We start from the raw sequence: 14,209 nt of genomic DNA on the forward strand, positions 1-14,209 counted from the left end.
CCTTCACTCTACATTCAGAAACAAGACAGGGCTGTCCCCTATCACCAATGCCTTTCAAGATAGTATTGGAAGTCCTAGCCAGAGCAATCAAGCAAGAGAAAGAAATAAAAGGCATCTGAATTGGGAATTAAGAAGTTAAATTGTCACTTTTTGCTGATGACAGGATGTTACATATAGAAAACCCGAAAGACTCCACCAAAAAGCTATTAGAAACCATAAACAAATACAATAAAGTTGCCAGCTACAAAATCAATGTACAAAAATCCATTGCATTTGTATATAATAACAATGAAATCTCAGAAAAATAAATTTAAAAAAAATTCATTTTGCAATTGCACCAAAAAAAATAAAATACATAAGAATAAACTTAACCAAGGATGTGAAAAACCTATACACTAAAAATTATAAGATATTTTGTTAATTAATTAAAGAAGACTCAAAGAAATGGAAAGACATTCTGTGCTTATAGATTGGTAGAATCAACATAGTTAAAATGGTCATATTTCCCAAAGCAATATACACATTTAATACAATCCCCATCAAAATCACAGTGACATTTTTTTAAAGAAATAGAACAAAAAATTATCAGATTTGTATGGAACACAAATGACTCCTAATAGCCAAAGCAATCCTAAAAAGAAAGAACAATGCTGGAAGTATCATATTCCCTGACCTCAGCTTGTATTACAGAGCAACAATAATCAAAACAGAATGGTATTGGCAGAAAAACAGACACACAGATTAATGGAATCGAACTGAGAATCCAGAAATAAACCCACATAAATATGGACAGATAATTTTTGACGAAGGAGCAAAAAATATACAATGGAGAAAAACTGCCTCTTCAATAAATGGTGCTGGCAGAATTGGAAAGCCACGTGCAAAAGAATGAAACTAGACTGTTATCTGTCACCGTGTACCAAAATTAACTCAAAATGGATCAAAGACCTAAACATAAGACCTGAAACAATAAACTGCATAGAAGAAAACATAGGAACTAAACTTGTGGACCTTGGGTTCAAAGAGGGTTTTATGAATTTGATCTCAAAGGCAAGGGAAGTAAAAGCTAAATTAAATGAATGGTACTATATCAAACTAGAAAGCTTCTGCACAGCAAAAGAAACCATCAACAAAATAAAGAGATAACCAACCGAAAGAGAAGATTTTTGCAAACAATATCTCCGATAAGGGGATAATATCCAAAATATATGAAGAACCCATAAAACTCAACAAAACAAAAAACCACACAATCCAATTAAAAAATGGGCAGAAGACCTGAATAGACATTTCTCCAAAGAGGACATATAGATGGCCAATAGACACATGAAAATATGCTCAACATCACTAATCATCAGAGAAACGCAAATAAAAACCACAATGAGGTATCTTCTCACACCAATTAGAATGACTATGATCAACAAGACAAATAATAAAAAGTGTTGAAGAGGCTGTGGAGAAAAAGGAACCCTCATACGCTGTTGGTGGGAACGCAGATTGGTGCACCCACTATGGAAGGCAGTGTGGAGGTTCCTGAAAAAATTAAGAATAGAATTCCCATATGACCCAGTAATCCCTCTCCTGGGTATCTACCCAAAAAATCTGGAAACATCTGTAAAGATTTATGTGCTCTGATGTTCATTGCAGCTTTATTTACAATGGCTAAGACAGAAACAATCGAAGTGTCTTTTGATAGATGATTGGATAAAGAAGATGTGGTATATATACACAATGGAATACTATTCTGCCATAAGGAAAGATGAAATAGTGCCATTTGCGACAACATGGATGGAACTTGAGATTATTATGCTAAGCAAAATAAGTCAGACTGAAAAAGTCGAGAACCATATGATTTCACTGATATGTTGGATATAAAACTGAAAACAGCAAAGGAACAAGACAAACAACTAAAGAACAAAAACTCATAGACACAGACAATAGTTTAGTGGTTACCAGAGGGTAAGGGGGAAAAGGGTGGTAGATGAGGGTAAAAGGAATCAAATATATGGTGATGGAAGGAGAACTGACTCTGGGTGGTGAGCACACAATGTGATATATAGATGATGTAATACAGAATTGTACACCTAAACCAATGTAACTTTACTAACACTTGTCACCCCAATAAAGTTTAAAAAAAAACAATTGTGAAACAAATGAATATGAAAACACAACATAGGAAAACTTATGAGATGTAGCAAAAGCAATTGTACCAATAAATGCCCATATTAAGAAAAAGAAATATCTCAGTTAAGCATCCTACCTACACATTTTATGATCTTAGAAAAAAGAAGAACAAGCTAAACCTAAAATTAGCAAAAGGAATATATAGGAAGTTAGACTCCTAAAAGAAATAAATTCCTAGAAACATAAAATTCACCAAGACTGAATCATGATAAAATAGAAAATTTGAATAGCTAAAAATAATGAGTAAGGGAAGTAAAAGCAAAAATAAATGAATGCATCTATATCAAACTAAAAGGCTCCTGCAGAGCAAAAGAAACCATCAATAAAACAAAGAGGCAACCAACCAAATGGGAGAAGATATTTTCAAACAACACCTCTAAAAAAGGATAATATCCAAAATATTTAAAGAATTCATACAACTCAACAACAAAAAAGGAAGCAACCCAATTAATAAATGGGCAGAGGACCTGTACAGACACTTCTCCAAAGAAGACATAAAAACAGTCAACTGATACCTATGTAAAAGGATGCTCAATTTCCCTAGCTATTAAGGAAATGAAAGTCAAAATCACAATGAGATATCACCACACACATGGTAGAATGGCAATTATCAACAAGATAATTAATAACATGTGTTGGAGAGGTTGTGGAGGAAAAAAAACCTCATACGTTGCTGGCGGGAATGTAAATTGGTACAGCTACTATAGAAAACAGTATGGAGGTTCCTCATAAAATTAAAAATAGAATTGCCATATGACCCAGTACAAATTTTTAATCTACCCCCAAAATTTGAAAACACTCATTTGTAAAGATATATTTACCCTTATGTTCATTGCAACTTTATTCACTGCAGCCTAGACATGGAAATAACCAAAGTGTCCTTCAATAGATGATTGGATAAAGAAGATGTGGTACATATCTACAAAGGAATACTACTCAGCCATAAGGAAATACTGCCATTTGCAACAACATGGATGGATCTTGAGATTATCATGCTAAGTGAAATAAGTCAGATCGAAAAAGTAAAGAACCATATGATTTCATTCATATGTGGGACATAAAACTAAAAACAAGAAAAACAAACAAGCAGAAACTCATAGAAACAGACAACATTTTAGTGGTTACCAGAGGAAAAGGGGCAAGAAGACGTTAAATGAAGTCAAATATATGGTGACAGATTTGACTTTGAGTGGTCAACACACAGTGCAACATATAGATGATGTATCATAGATGATGAATTGTACACTTGAAACTTATTTGATTTTATTAACCAATGTCACCCCCAATAAATTTAATAATTAAAAAAGCTAAGCAAATCAGAGAAAACAAACACACAAAAAAACACCTCCCAACAAATTAATGCCCAGGAACAGGTACCAATCCTTTTCAAACTTTCCAAAACTGTGAAAAAAAAGGCAATATGTTCAGTCATTTTACAATGTAGCATTGCCCTGATACCAAAACGAGGTAACAACACTATGAGAAAAAAATACTTCGGTCAGCATCCCTGGTTAATGTGGGTTTAAAAATTCTCAACCAAATATTAGCAAACCAAATTCAAGAGCACATTAAACTGATCATATACCATGGTCAACTGGAATTTTTCCCTGGGAATCAAGGATGTTTCATTATTTGCAAATCAATACATGTGATACAACACAGTAAGAGAATGAAAGATAAAAATCATATGATTATCTGAATAGATGCAGAGAAAGCATCTGACAAAATACAACATCCTTTCATGATAAAAACTTAACAAATTTGGTGTAGAAGGAATGTACCTCAATATAATAAATAACATATATGACAAGCCCACAGAAAACACCATACTCAGTATTGAAAGTTGAAATCTTTTTTTATAAGATCAGTAACATTGCAAAAATGCTTACCCTTGCCACATCTCGTCAACATAGTACTAGAAGTCCTAGCTAGAGCAATTAGACAAGAAAAAGAAATATAAGGCACCCAAATGGGAAAGGAACAGGTAACATTCTCTGTTTGCAGAAGATATCATCTTATATATAGGAAATCCTAAAGACTTCACCAAAAAGCCCTGTTAGAACTAATTAATGAATTCAGTAAAGTTGCAGGGTACAAAAATCATTTCCATTTCTATACACTAACAATGAACTATCCCCCCCAAAAATTAAGAAAACAATTATAATAACATTAAAAACAATAAAGTACTTATGATTAAATTTAACCAAGGAGATGAAAGATCTGTACAATAAAACTATAAAACATTGATGAAAGAAATTAAAACACACACACACACACACACACAAGTAAAGGGAATGATATTCCATGTTGGTAGATTGGGAGAACTATTACTGTTTAGATGTCCATATGACTCAAAGCTAACTACAGATTCAATGCAATTTCTATTAAAATTGTAATGGATTTTTTAATAGAAATAGAAAAAGCAATCCTAAAGTTCATATGGAACAACAAAAGATTGAATAGCCAAAGCATTCTTGAGCAAAAAGAACAAAGTTGGAGGCATTACACTGCCTGATTTCAAAATACTATATTACAAAGCTATAGTAATAAAAACATCATGGTACTGGCATAGAAACAGATATATAGACCAATAGAACAGTATAGAACACCCAGAAATAAAGCTACACTTTTAGGGTCAATTGATCTTCAACAAAGGTACTGTGAACACAAGATGAGGAAAAGACAATATCCTCAATAAATTGTTCTGGGAGAACTTGTTTTCCACACGCAGAAGAATGAAATTGCACCCTTATCTCACTCCATATACAAAAAGCAACTCACAGTGGATTAAATACTGAAGCGTAAGAACTGATACCATAAAATCTTTTGAAGAAAATAGAAAAAAAAAAACTACTTGACATTGGACAGGGCAATGTTTTTTTTTTTTTTTTTTTTGCTATGATTCTTTCATAAGCAGTAAAAGCAAAATAGACGAATGGGGTTACATTTGTATCAAACTAAAAAAATTTACATAACAAAGGAGGCAGTCAAGCAAGGGAAGAGACAATGTACGGGATGGAAGAAAATATATGTAAACCATACATGTGATAAGGGGTTAATATAAAAATATATAAGAAATTCAAATAACTCAATTGCAAGAAAGCAAATAAACTGATTTAAAAAATGGTCAAAGGAACTAAATAGATATTTTCCAAAGAAGATATAAAAATGGACAACCGGTATATGAAAAGATGCGCAACATCACAATTCATCAGGGAAATACACAACCACAATGAGATATCACCTCAAACCTGTTAGAATGGCTATTATGAAAAAGACAAAAGATACCAAGGTTGGCCAGAATATGGAGAAAATAGAATCCTTGTACACTGTGGGAATATAAATTGGTACAGGCATTATGAAAAGCAACATGGAGATGTCACAAAAAATTAAAAATAGAACTATCATATGATTGAGCAATCCCACTTCTGGGGATATATATAGCAAGGAAATAAAATCATGATCTTAAAGAGATACCTGCATTACCATATTTATTGCAGCATTATTCCCATAGCAAAGACATGGAGACAACTTAAGTGTTTGTCTAACAATGAATGGATAAATATGATTTATATCTATATAAATCTATATATAGATGTGATACATCTATATATATTTAAGTATATATATATTTATAAGTATATACATATATTTATATATGTATGTGTGTGTGTGTGTATATATATGTATGTATACGTATATATATATTTTTTTCTTTTTTTTTTTTTTCAGCCATAATAAAGAAGGAAATTCTGGCACTTGCTACATCATTGATGAACTTGGAGAACATTATGTTAAGTGAAATAAGCCAGACAAAGACAAATACTGTATGACATCACTTATATATGGATGTGGTAGCTTAAGAAAAATTTCAGACTCATAGAAGTGTAAAGCAGAACAGTGGCTACCAAGGTCTGGGGGGGGGGGTCGGGGAGAGAAAGCAGGAGATGTTGCTCAAAAGGTACAAAGTTTCTGTTTAGCAGGATGAATAAGTCTAGAATTTTAATGTACAAGCATAATGACTATACTTAATAATAGTCTGTAGTGAACACAGGAAATGTGTGAAGGATAAATAGATTTTAAGTGCATGCATCACCCACACAAAAAATGGTAGGTGGGCAAGGAGATCATATGTTAATTAGCTTGACTGTAGTAATTAGTTCACTATGTATATGTATATCAACTCATCACATTGTACACCTTAAATTTATACAATTTTTATTTTAAAAATTCTCTTTTTCCACTTATTCAAGTCCAAAAATATAGGGATCCTCTTTCACTCCTCTATTTCTCTGACACTCCACATTCAATTCACCTTCACATTTTTTTAAGTTCTACCTTTCATGCATCCCAACCGTAACCACTTCTCTTCACTTTTGCTACAACTGACCTAGTTCAAGCCACCATCATCTGTTCCTCAGATAAAAGTAAGAGTCTGTTATGTGTGGTCTTTCGACTCCTGTCTTTGCCTTTAGTACTTTTTCTTCTTTATAGAGCATCTAGAATATTAAATTTAAGACTAGGTCATATTATAGTAGTTCTCTACTTAAGACGTTCAAATAACTTTCTACCTCATTATAAGTAAACACCAAATCCTTCTAATGAAGTTGAAACCCTATGTGATGTGACTCCTCTTATCTCTCTTAATTATATGCTCTAGCACACTGGTTTTGCTGTTGTTCAATGAATACGTGAAGAATGCTCCCACTTTAGGTACTTTGCACTGCAGTTCCCTCTGCCAAACATTCTTCTCCCAGATACTATAAGATGTCTACCTGGACAATTCCCTCACTTCCTTCAGCTCTTTGCTCAGTTATCATCGTATCAAAGTGTCTTTACTTAATCATCTCTCTTTACCTAACTCAACATTTCTTACAGTCTTATACTGATTTGTTTTTTTCATAGTATTTGTTTCTGTCTATCTATCATCTATCTATCTATCTATCTATCTATCTATCTATCTATCTATCTATCTATCACCTGTTTATTTATCTGGATGTAGTTATGTAGATATACATGAGCTTACACACTTGTTTTACTAATTATTGTTTTCTACTACTAGAATGCAAGGATGTAACGTCAATGTGGATAGGGACAACTTTTTTCCCAGTGCTATCACCCGAGAACCTAGAACCTGAAACAAACTATGTGTTCAATAAATCTGAAAACATAAGGAATTTGTGAAATGGATGACTAGTGTAAGCAAATTAAAGTCCACATTACCTTTGTGACTTAGAAACTTAATATGACTTGAAGGTATTCATAATTAGCAATAACTATACCACATTTGTTTAAAACAAAATAAAGCACTTAATTATTTTTGTTTAGTGCTAAATAAATCACTTTAAACAACGGTTTCCATAATTTAAAAGATCCCCAGAAACACCTGTGAAACTTTAAAAAACAGAATTCTATGTCTCCCATGACTGATTCCCAGAAACAACAGGGTACAGCCTCTAAAGTTTTTTAATCAGTAGACCTAGTGTGGAAATGGCAACTATATTAAAAAGTCCTTTGAGTGAATGTAGACATCTGGCCTTGGGAACCACAGATTCATGTAAGTCATTTGGCACTGACCTTGGACATGTTTCTAGGGGATTGATTCCCATGTTGAAGCTTGGAAAAATGAGAGAACTATAGAAGAAAGTCGAGTGGAGGATGAATCATCAGCACCATTGGGCAAACCTACAATTACATTAATAAAATAAATAACAGATCCACCATATAATTCTGCTCTGCTCAGATGTGTTTGGCATTGGCTGAGATACATTTAAATTTAAGACAGTTGACATAAGGGATGGAAAAATGCCATTATGCAGCTCTCTTACTGAAGATGAGAACACTGAATAGGAATTCCAAAACTTTTTGCCACTATGACCTACACTCACTATTTCTTTGATTTTGTATGTCCTTCTGCTTCTCCCATATATTGCCCATTCACATAAAAACAAATAATGATGATAGACATATAATTAGATGTTTTAAAATAAATGGAATATGAAATTAATTTAGTTTTTAGATTAGCACAAGCATTTGAGATATTTAGAGAAGTCATAGGATATGGCCAAAATGAATTTGTGGAAGGTCAGCTATGGTTCCGACTATGCTAAACATGCAGAAATTGACAGAATGTTCTTCTCCTCTAAAGGTCTGGGAATGCATAAAGAGGATTGTAAATTATCATAAGGATTGTCAATTCAAAAACATTTTTAGTCAAGAGCTGTTCCTGGTTTTGGAGGCTGTAAAATTAGGACTCTTGAACATTTACAATTTTTATGACTACAATAAATTGAGGTATAAGAATGAGATAGAAGAGTAAGCAGAAACTTAAATTATTTTGAGGAATATTCAATAATATTAAAATGTGCAGAATTGAATATTTAGAATCTATATATACAATATATATGCATTATACACACACACCCTTACACACAGTATCTACATTCACATATCAAAATGGTTAACATTGTTATTTCTTGGTAGTGGGACTATGGTGCATTTTTCCTTGTTTTTTTGTTTTTTTTTTTTTTTTTTTTTAACCAACAGCAGCAGAGCTCAGCTTTTATTGAACATGTTACAAGAGGTTTAGTCAAAAAGACCAAAGCTCATGTCATCATCAGACTCCTCAGATTTTTCTTTCTTTGCTTCCACTTTCTTCTCCTCAGCTGGGGCAGCAGTGGTGGAGTGGGCAGGCCCTCCTGCTGGTGCAGCTTCAGCTGCTGGGGCAGGTCCACCAGCCCCACATTGCAGATAAGGCTCCCGATGTTGACATTGGCCAGAGCCTTTGCAAACAAGCCTGGCTAGAAAGGTTCAACATTTACACTGGCTGCCTTAACGAGGGCATTAATCTTATCCCCCGTGACTGTCACGTCATCATAGTGCAGTATGAGGGCCTAGTAGATGCGGGTGAGCTCCGAGACAGAGTCCATCGTGCAGGCAAGAGCGGGGCAAGCACTGCTGGGAGTGGTGCTAGTAACCGGATGAAGTGAGAACCTCACCCCAACGCGGCCTTAGCTTCCTCGGAATGTCCGAGCACCTTACCGGCAGCTGAGGAAAGGGGACATTTCTTCTTTTAGTTTACAGGTTTTAAGTTTTCTACAGTGAGCATGATTTTTAAAATTATAATCAGAATATGTTTATCACAACTATCTTACTAGCACACCACATTTCTCTGAGAGACAGTTGTCCCGCTGAGTGTGGCTATTAAAAAAAAAAGGGAACAGAAAGACATTTCTGCACAAATTAAATTAATTCAGAATATTACTTTTCATCTTTCCTTTTTGCTGCTGAAAACCTCAGGTGTAGCTATCCTCTATTAATAGTAATTATGGTAATATTTTGCTTAAATGCTGCCTATTATTCAAGTGCTGTACTTGAAAACAATTTAAGCCTCTCAACATCTAATTATGTAAATTTAAACACTCTGTCCCCAATTTACGGATCAGTAATTGAGACTTAAAAATGTTAAGGGAGTTGCCAGAGGTTAAGACTTTGTTCGGCAAAATTAAGGCAATATTGTGTTTTTGTATGAATTGCTCAAATTGAAATTGGTTTTCCTTTTGTTTATATTTTAATGTTGTCTCCCTTTCTTTTCTAATGTACATCTGTATTAATGCCAATTAGGAGAGGCACTTTAAGTATGTGCACTTCTTCATTAAATATTTTCAGAGAAATTAAGATCCTCGATTTTCTTGGAAGTGATCCTTTGGTCCATAAAGATGAAATAACAGCTTTTTACCTATTCACTATAAAAGATTTGGTGTAAGCTAAAGAAAGACGATTGTTATATTATGGTTGGATTCAGTCATTTAAAATGTATTCCGTCATTTAAAGAAAATATATTATGTATTGTACATGTTTTTAAGTGCTGGAGATATGTCCTGAAGGTAATTTGCAACCTGTGTAGGTGGTGATATACAGAAGAGGAGGAAAAGGGGAGGAGAGTTAAACAGGTAGCTACAGTTATAATGTTGAGCAATGTACACGGTATTCTTTGAAAGCTCATAGGAAGGCAACTTGCCAAGATTTGGAGGAAGAGAACTGCAAGGAATTTATTTAAAAAGTTACAAGGTTTTTAATTGTTTCTGCAAGAATTGGAAAAACAGTGAAGTGTCTTAAACAAGACTTGACTTGATCAGATCAAATTTTGACTTTGGGAAGAATGCTTTGTCTGTGCCTGATGCAGAGAATGGCTTAGAGAGGAAACAAGAGGCTGAGAAAACCAGTTGGAGGTGTGGGAGAGGAACAAATTTTTCTCAACCCTCAAAGTTCTTCTCACTGATCTAATAATCAAATAGACATGAGATAGATTAGCAAGAGAAAGTAAACAAATTTAATACGTACATTTATTTGGGAACGCCTCATACGTGAGAGTTAGAGACCCCACATACTGAGAGGTTCAGAGACAGAAAGGGGGATCTGGGAATGTAAGACATCCTGAGCTAAGGATGAGGTAATGCACTTTGGGGGCTTCAAAGGGTCATTGCACGAGAATAAGAAGAACAGATTTTTAGTAAATAGAACTTTGCCCTGCCCTGTAGGTAGGTCAAAAGAAATAATCTCTTATTGTGAGCAAGACCTGTAATTCAAGTTCTTCTAGGTAGTTAAAAGAAGGTGCAGAAGTTTCTTTTCAGCCTGAAGCTAAAATTGCCTTTGGCTCAAAGTAACCTGCATATCATTGAGGAACATCTTGGTGTGACTTGTTCTGAACTCCCACAGAGGCTATTGTTAAATAATTCAAGTGAAAAATGATGGTGGTCCTAAGAAAGGATAATGGTAGGACTGAGAAAAGTGAATGAGTTCAAGAATTTTGAAACGTGTTGATTGGTGCTTGATTACGTTTGGCAAAAGTAAGGGAGTGGGCAATACCAAGAGCAAGATCCAGTTTTCTGGCTCAGACAATTGTATGGTCATTGGTGTAATTAACTGAGATTGGGGAGACTGTGGTATGTTATAATATAAATTTGTTTCTTGTATTTGTTCTTTTCCTTTTTAAAACTCAACCTGTTTTCTCAGCTGTGACCTCATTAATTTCTATGGCATTGCTAAGATTGCTAAGTTAGTGAGAGAGGTCAGGTGTTGTTACCCTGTTTGATAGGGCTTTTTAGAGTTTATGTAGCTATAGTAGGCTCAGGTGGTCTTTCCTAGAGGAAGAAATCTATGCTGAGATATGAGCACAAAGGTAAAATGGAGAGAAAGGATATTCCAGACAGTGCTAATATTGTATGTCATATCCTAGGGAGAGAAATGAAAGAGAATGATTAAAAGAAACTGATATTTTCAACTCAAGGAATTTTAAATGGCTGTACTATAGATTATGTGGGAGAGAAGAGGGAGAAGGCTGTGGGAGATTATTGTCTTAGTTTTCCATTGCTGGATAACAAATTATGGCAATTTTAGTAGCTATAAAACAATATCCATTTATTAGCTCATAGTTATATAGGTCAGAAGTCCTGGTGGTTTGACTGGGTTCTCTGCCTAGTGTCCCACAATGCTAAAGCCAAGCCATCTGCCAAACTGTGCTGTTATACATTTGGAGGTTCTGTGGAAGAAACTGAATCCAAATTTATTCAGGTTTTTGACAGAATTTAGTTCTGTGCAGTTATAAGATCCCTATTTCTTATTGGTTCCTATTTCCTTGTTGGTTGGTCTCAGGGTGGGTGCACCATCTAGAGGCAACTCACATTCCTTGGATCATAGCTTCTTCCTTTTGCAAAGTGAGCAATAAAGCATCATTAAATTTTTTTGCTTCAAATCTCCTTGACTTCCCCATCTGCAGAATGTTTCTTCCCCTTGTTTGTCATCTTTCAGGGCTCATGTGATTACATTGTGCCCATTGGGATAATCCAGGAATATCTCTTTCATAAGGTCAACTGATTCTTATATTTATTATATCTGAAAAGTTCTATTTGCCATGTAAAGGTAATATTCACAGATATGATATCTCAGTTATTATAACATTCACAGGTACAATAACATTCATAATCCCTGCTATTAGGGCATGAAATATACTTAAGGGCCATGATTATGTCACAAAGGAGAGATGTCAGATGTTATGTTTCCAGTTTTGTATTCCAATCAGTGTTCTAAGTGATTTTTTTATTGTCTCATTGAATAATTTTCAACGCTTTTCTTTATTCTCTCATTCTCATAACAACCATGGAGGAAGATACTATTATTAGTATTCCATATTACAGGTAAGAAACTGAGAAACAAAGATTTAAACACCGTGCCTAATATCCCACAAATAATGAGTTGAATTTCAGCCCACACCATTCACCGCTTTCATAAACTTTCTTTCTTAAAGAAAGTAAAAGTTATGGGAAGGTTTTGAACAGAGAATAAAAGAATGTGATCAGATTTGCATTTTAGAGGGATTAGTCTGACTTCCCTACTGATAATGAATTAGTTCAAAATAGGACCCATTATAAGGAAATTGGTTAAGAGGTTTTCACAATAATCTTGGCAAGACCTGATGGTGGACTGTAAAGAGTTAAGTGGATGTGTATGATGGATGTTTGAGAAACAAAATTATTAAGACTTTACGCTTGAATGGATGTGAGAAGAGAGGCATGAAAGAGGCAAAGATGGGTCTCAGTTTTCTTGTTTGGGCAACTGGATGGATGCAGCCTTTTATTGAGATAATGAGACCCAGGACAAGGAGCAACTTGGGTGGAGGTTGGGGAAAAGGAGAGGGGAGGGAGTGAATCTCACTGATGGCAAACTGAGTTTGCCATAGTCTTAGTAAGCTCAGTTTCTCTCACAGGCAATTGGTTATATGGATCTATATATTAGTAGAGAGATCTACACTGGAAACAAATTAAGTTGGGAAGTGAGGTGGTTAGATTTAAATATATAAAACATCACTTGGGCAGCAGTGTGTAGTATGGAGGTGTCTGCTTATGCTAAACTAAAATGCAGAGCATTTTCATAAAACAAATCAATATATGGAAGCTCTTGTTGTTACACCTTGCCTTTTACATTTTTATTGTTGATGCCTTCCATATTTAACCTGCCACAGAAGCTTCTCACCAATGTCTAGCAGATCATTCGGGCTGCTTTCAGGAGAAAGCATTATAAAAATGGAGGGTATGGGACAAAAGATATTGACTTCTGGGTTAGGCATGGTTGGTGGCTTTGACTACAATTGTGTTGGTAAAGATAAAAAGAATAAATACAATACTAAGAAATAAAATTGAATTTTGAATTCTTGTTTTTCGTATTCCATTTTACTTTTGGGTACAAATGCTGGGCATTTTTATACTGTAAGTTGTAGTTCAGGTGTTGTTCTGAGCTTTTTAAAATCAACATTATACTATATCAGAATACATATTTAAGGAATTGCTGATGATTATGTGCTTTCCTGGGTTTCTTTTCTTTCATCAAATCTATTGAATAACTAAACCATTTTGCTATTTTTCAGAGGTTCAATTTCTAATTTCCCGTCTACTTTTGAAATTCTAGGAGACGATACCTTTAATTTATCATCTGCACCAGACTTCTTGTTGCTCCTATTTTTGATTTCACTAGTTATATATTTTTTTCCATTCAAATCGTATCACCATCAGATTACATGTCCTTTGTTGATTTAGCTAATAAAAGTAGGAATACACTGTAATTCATGAGTGCTATATTTATTTTGATTTATTAGTTTCACTGAGAGGCAACATAACTTTACTTACTAGTGCATCCTTAGAAATAGTCTAAGTTATCAATCCACAAAGTGTGTTACCCTGCCATTGTAAGGCACTGTGATAGTACAGGAGATCACTTATGTATTTTTTTTCCACCTACCTTATATCAAATATTTTTATCCAATAAAGTCAATGATTTGAGAATTTTTATGAGTAGAATGGCAAAATGTAAAGGTCTGCATATTTGGCTTCATTTAGTCTTTGCCTCTGCCACAGGACACTGTCATAGCAAACCTACTCAACTGCTCTTCATCATCTACAAAAAGAAAGTGAGCAGCATTATTCATAATTGCCCAAATTTAGAAACAAGAAATATACCTTTCAATAGGTGAATG

The 14,209-nt window shown here is 34.3% G+C and overlaps 1 pseudogene; it reads right to left on the reverse strand.

The window, feature by feature from the left end:
• Nucleotides 1-8,755: 8,755 nt before the first annotated feature.
• Nucleotides 8,756-9,110, reverse strand: LOC117028300 (60S acidic ribosomal protein P1-like; annotated as a pseudogene).
• Between the last annotated feature and the right edge of the window lie 5,099 nt (nt 9,111-14,209).

The sequence above is a fragment of the Rhinolophus ferrumequinum genome, chromosome X (genome assembly GCF_004115265.2).
Source record: "Rhinolophus ferrumequinum isolate MPI-CBG mRhiFer1 chromosome X, mRhiFer1_v1.p, whole genome shotgun sequence".
Taxonomy (NCBI): Eukaryota; Metazoa; Chordata; class Mammalia; order Chiroptera; family Rhinolophidae; genus Rhinolophus; species Rhinolophus ferrumequinum.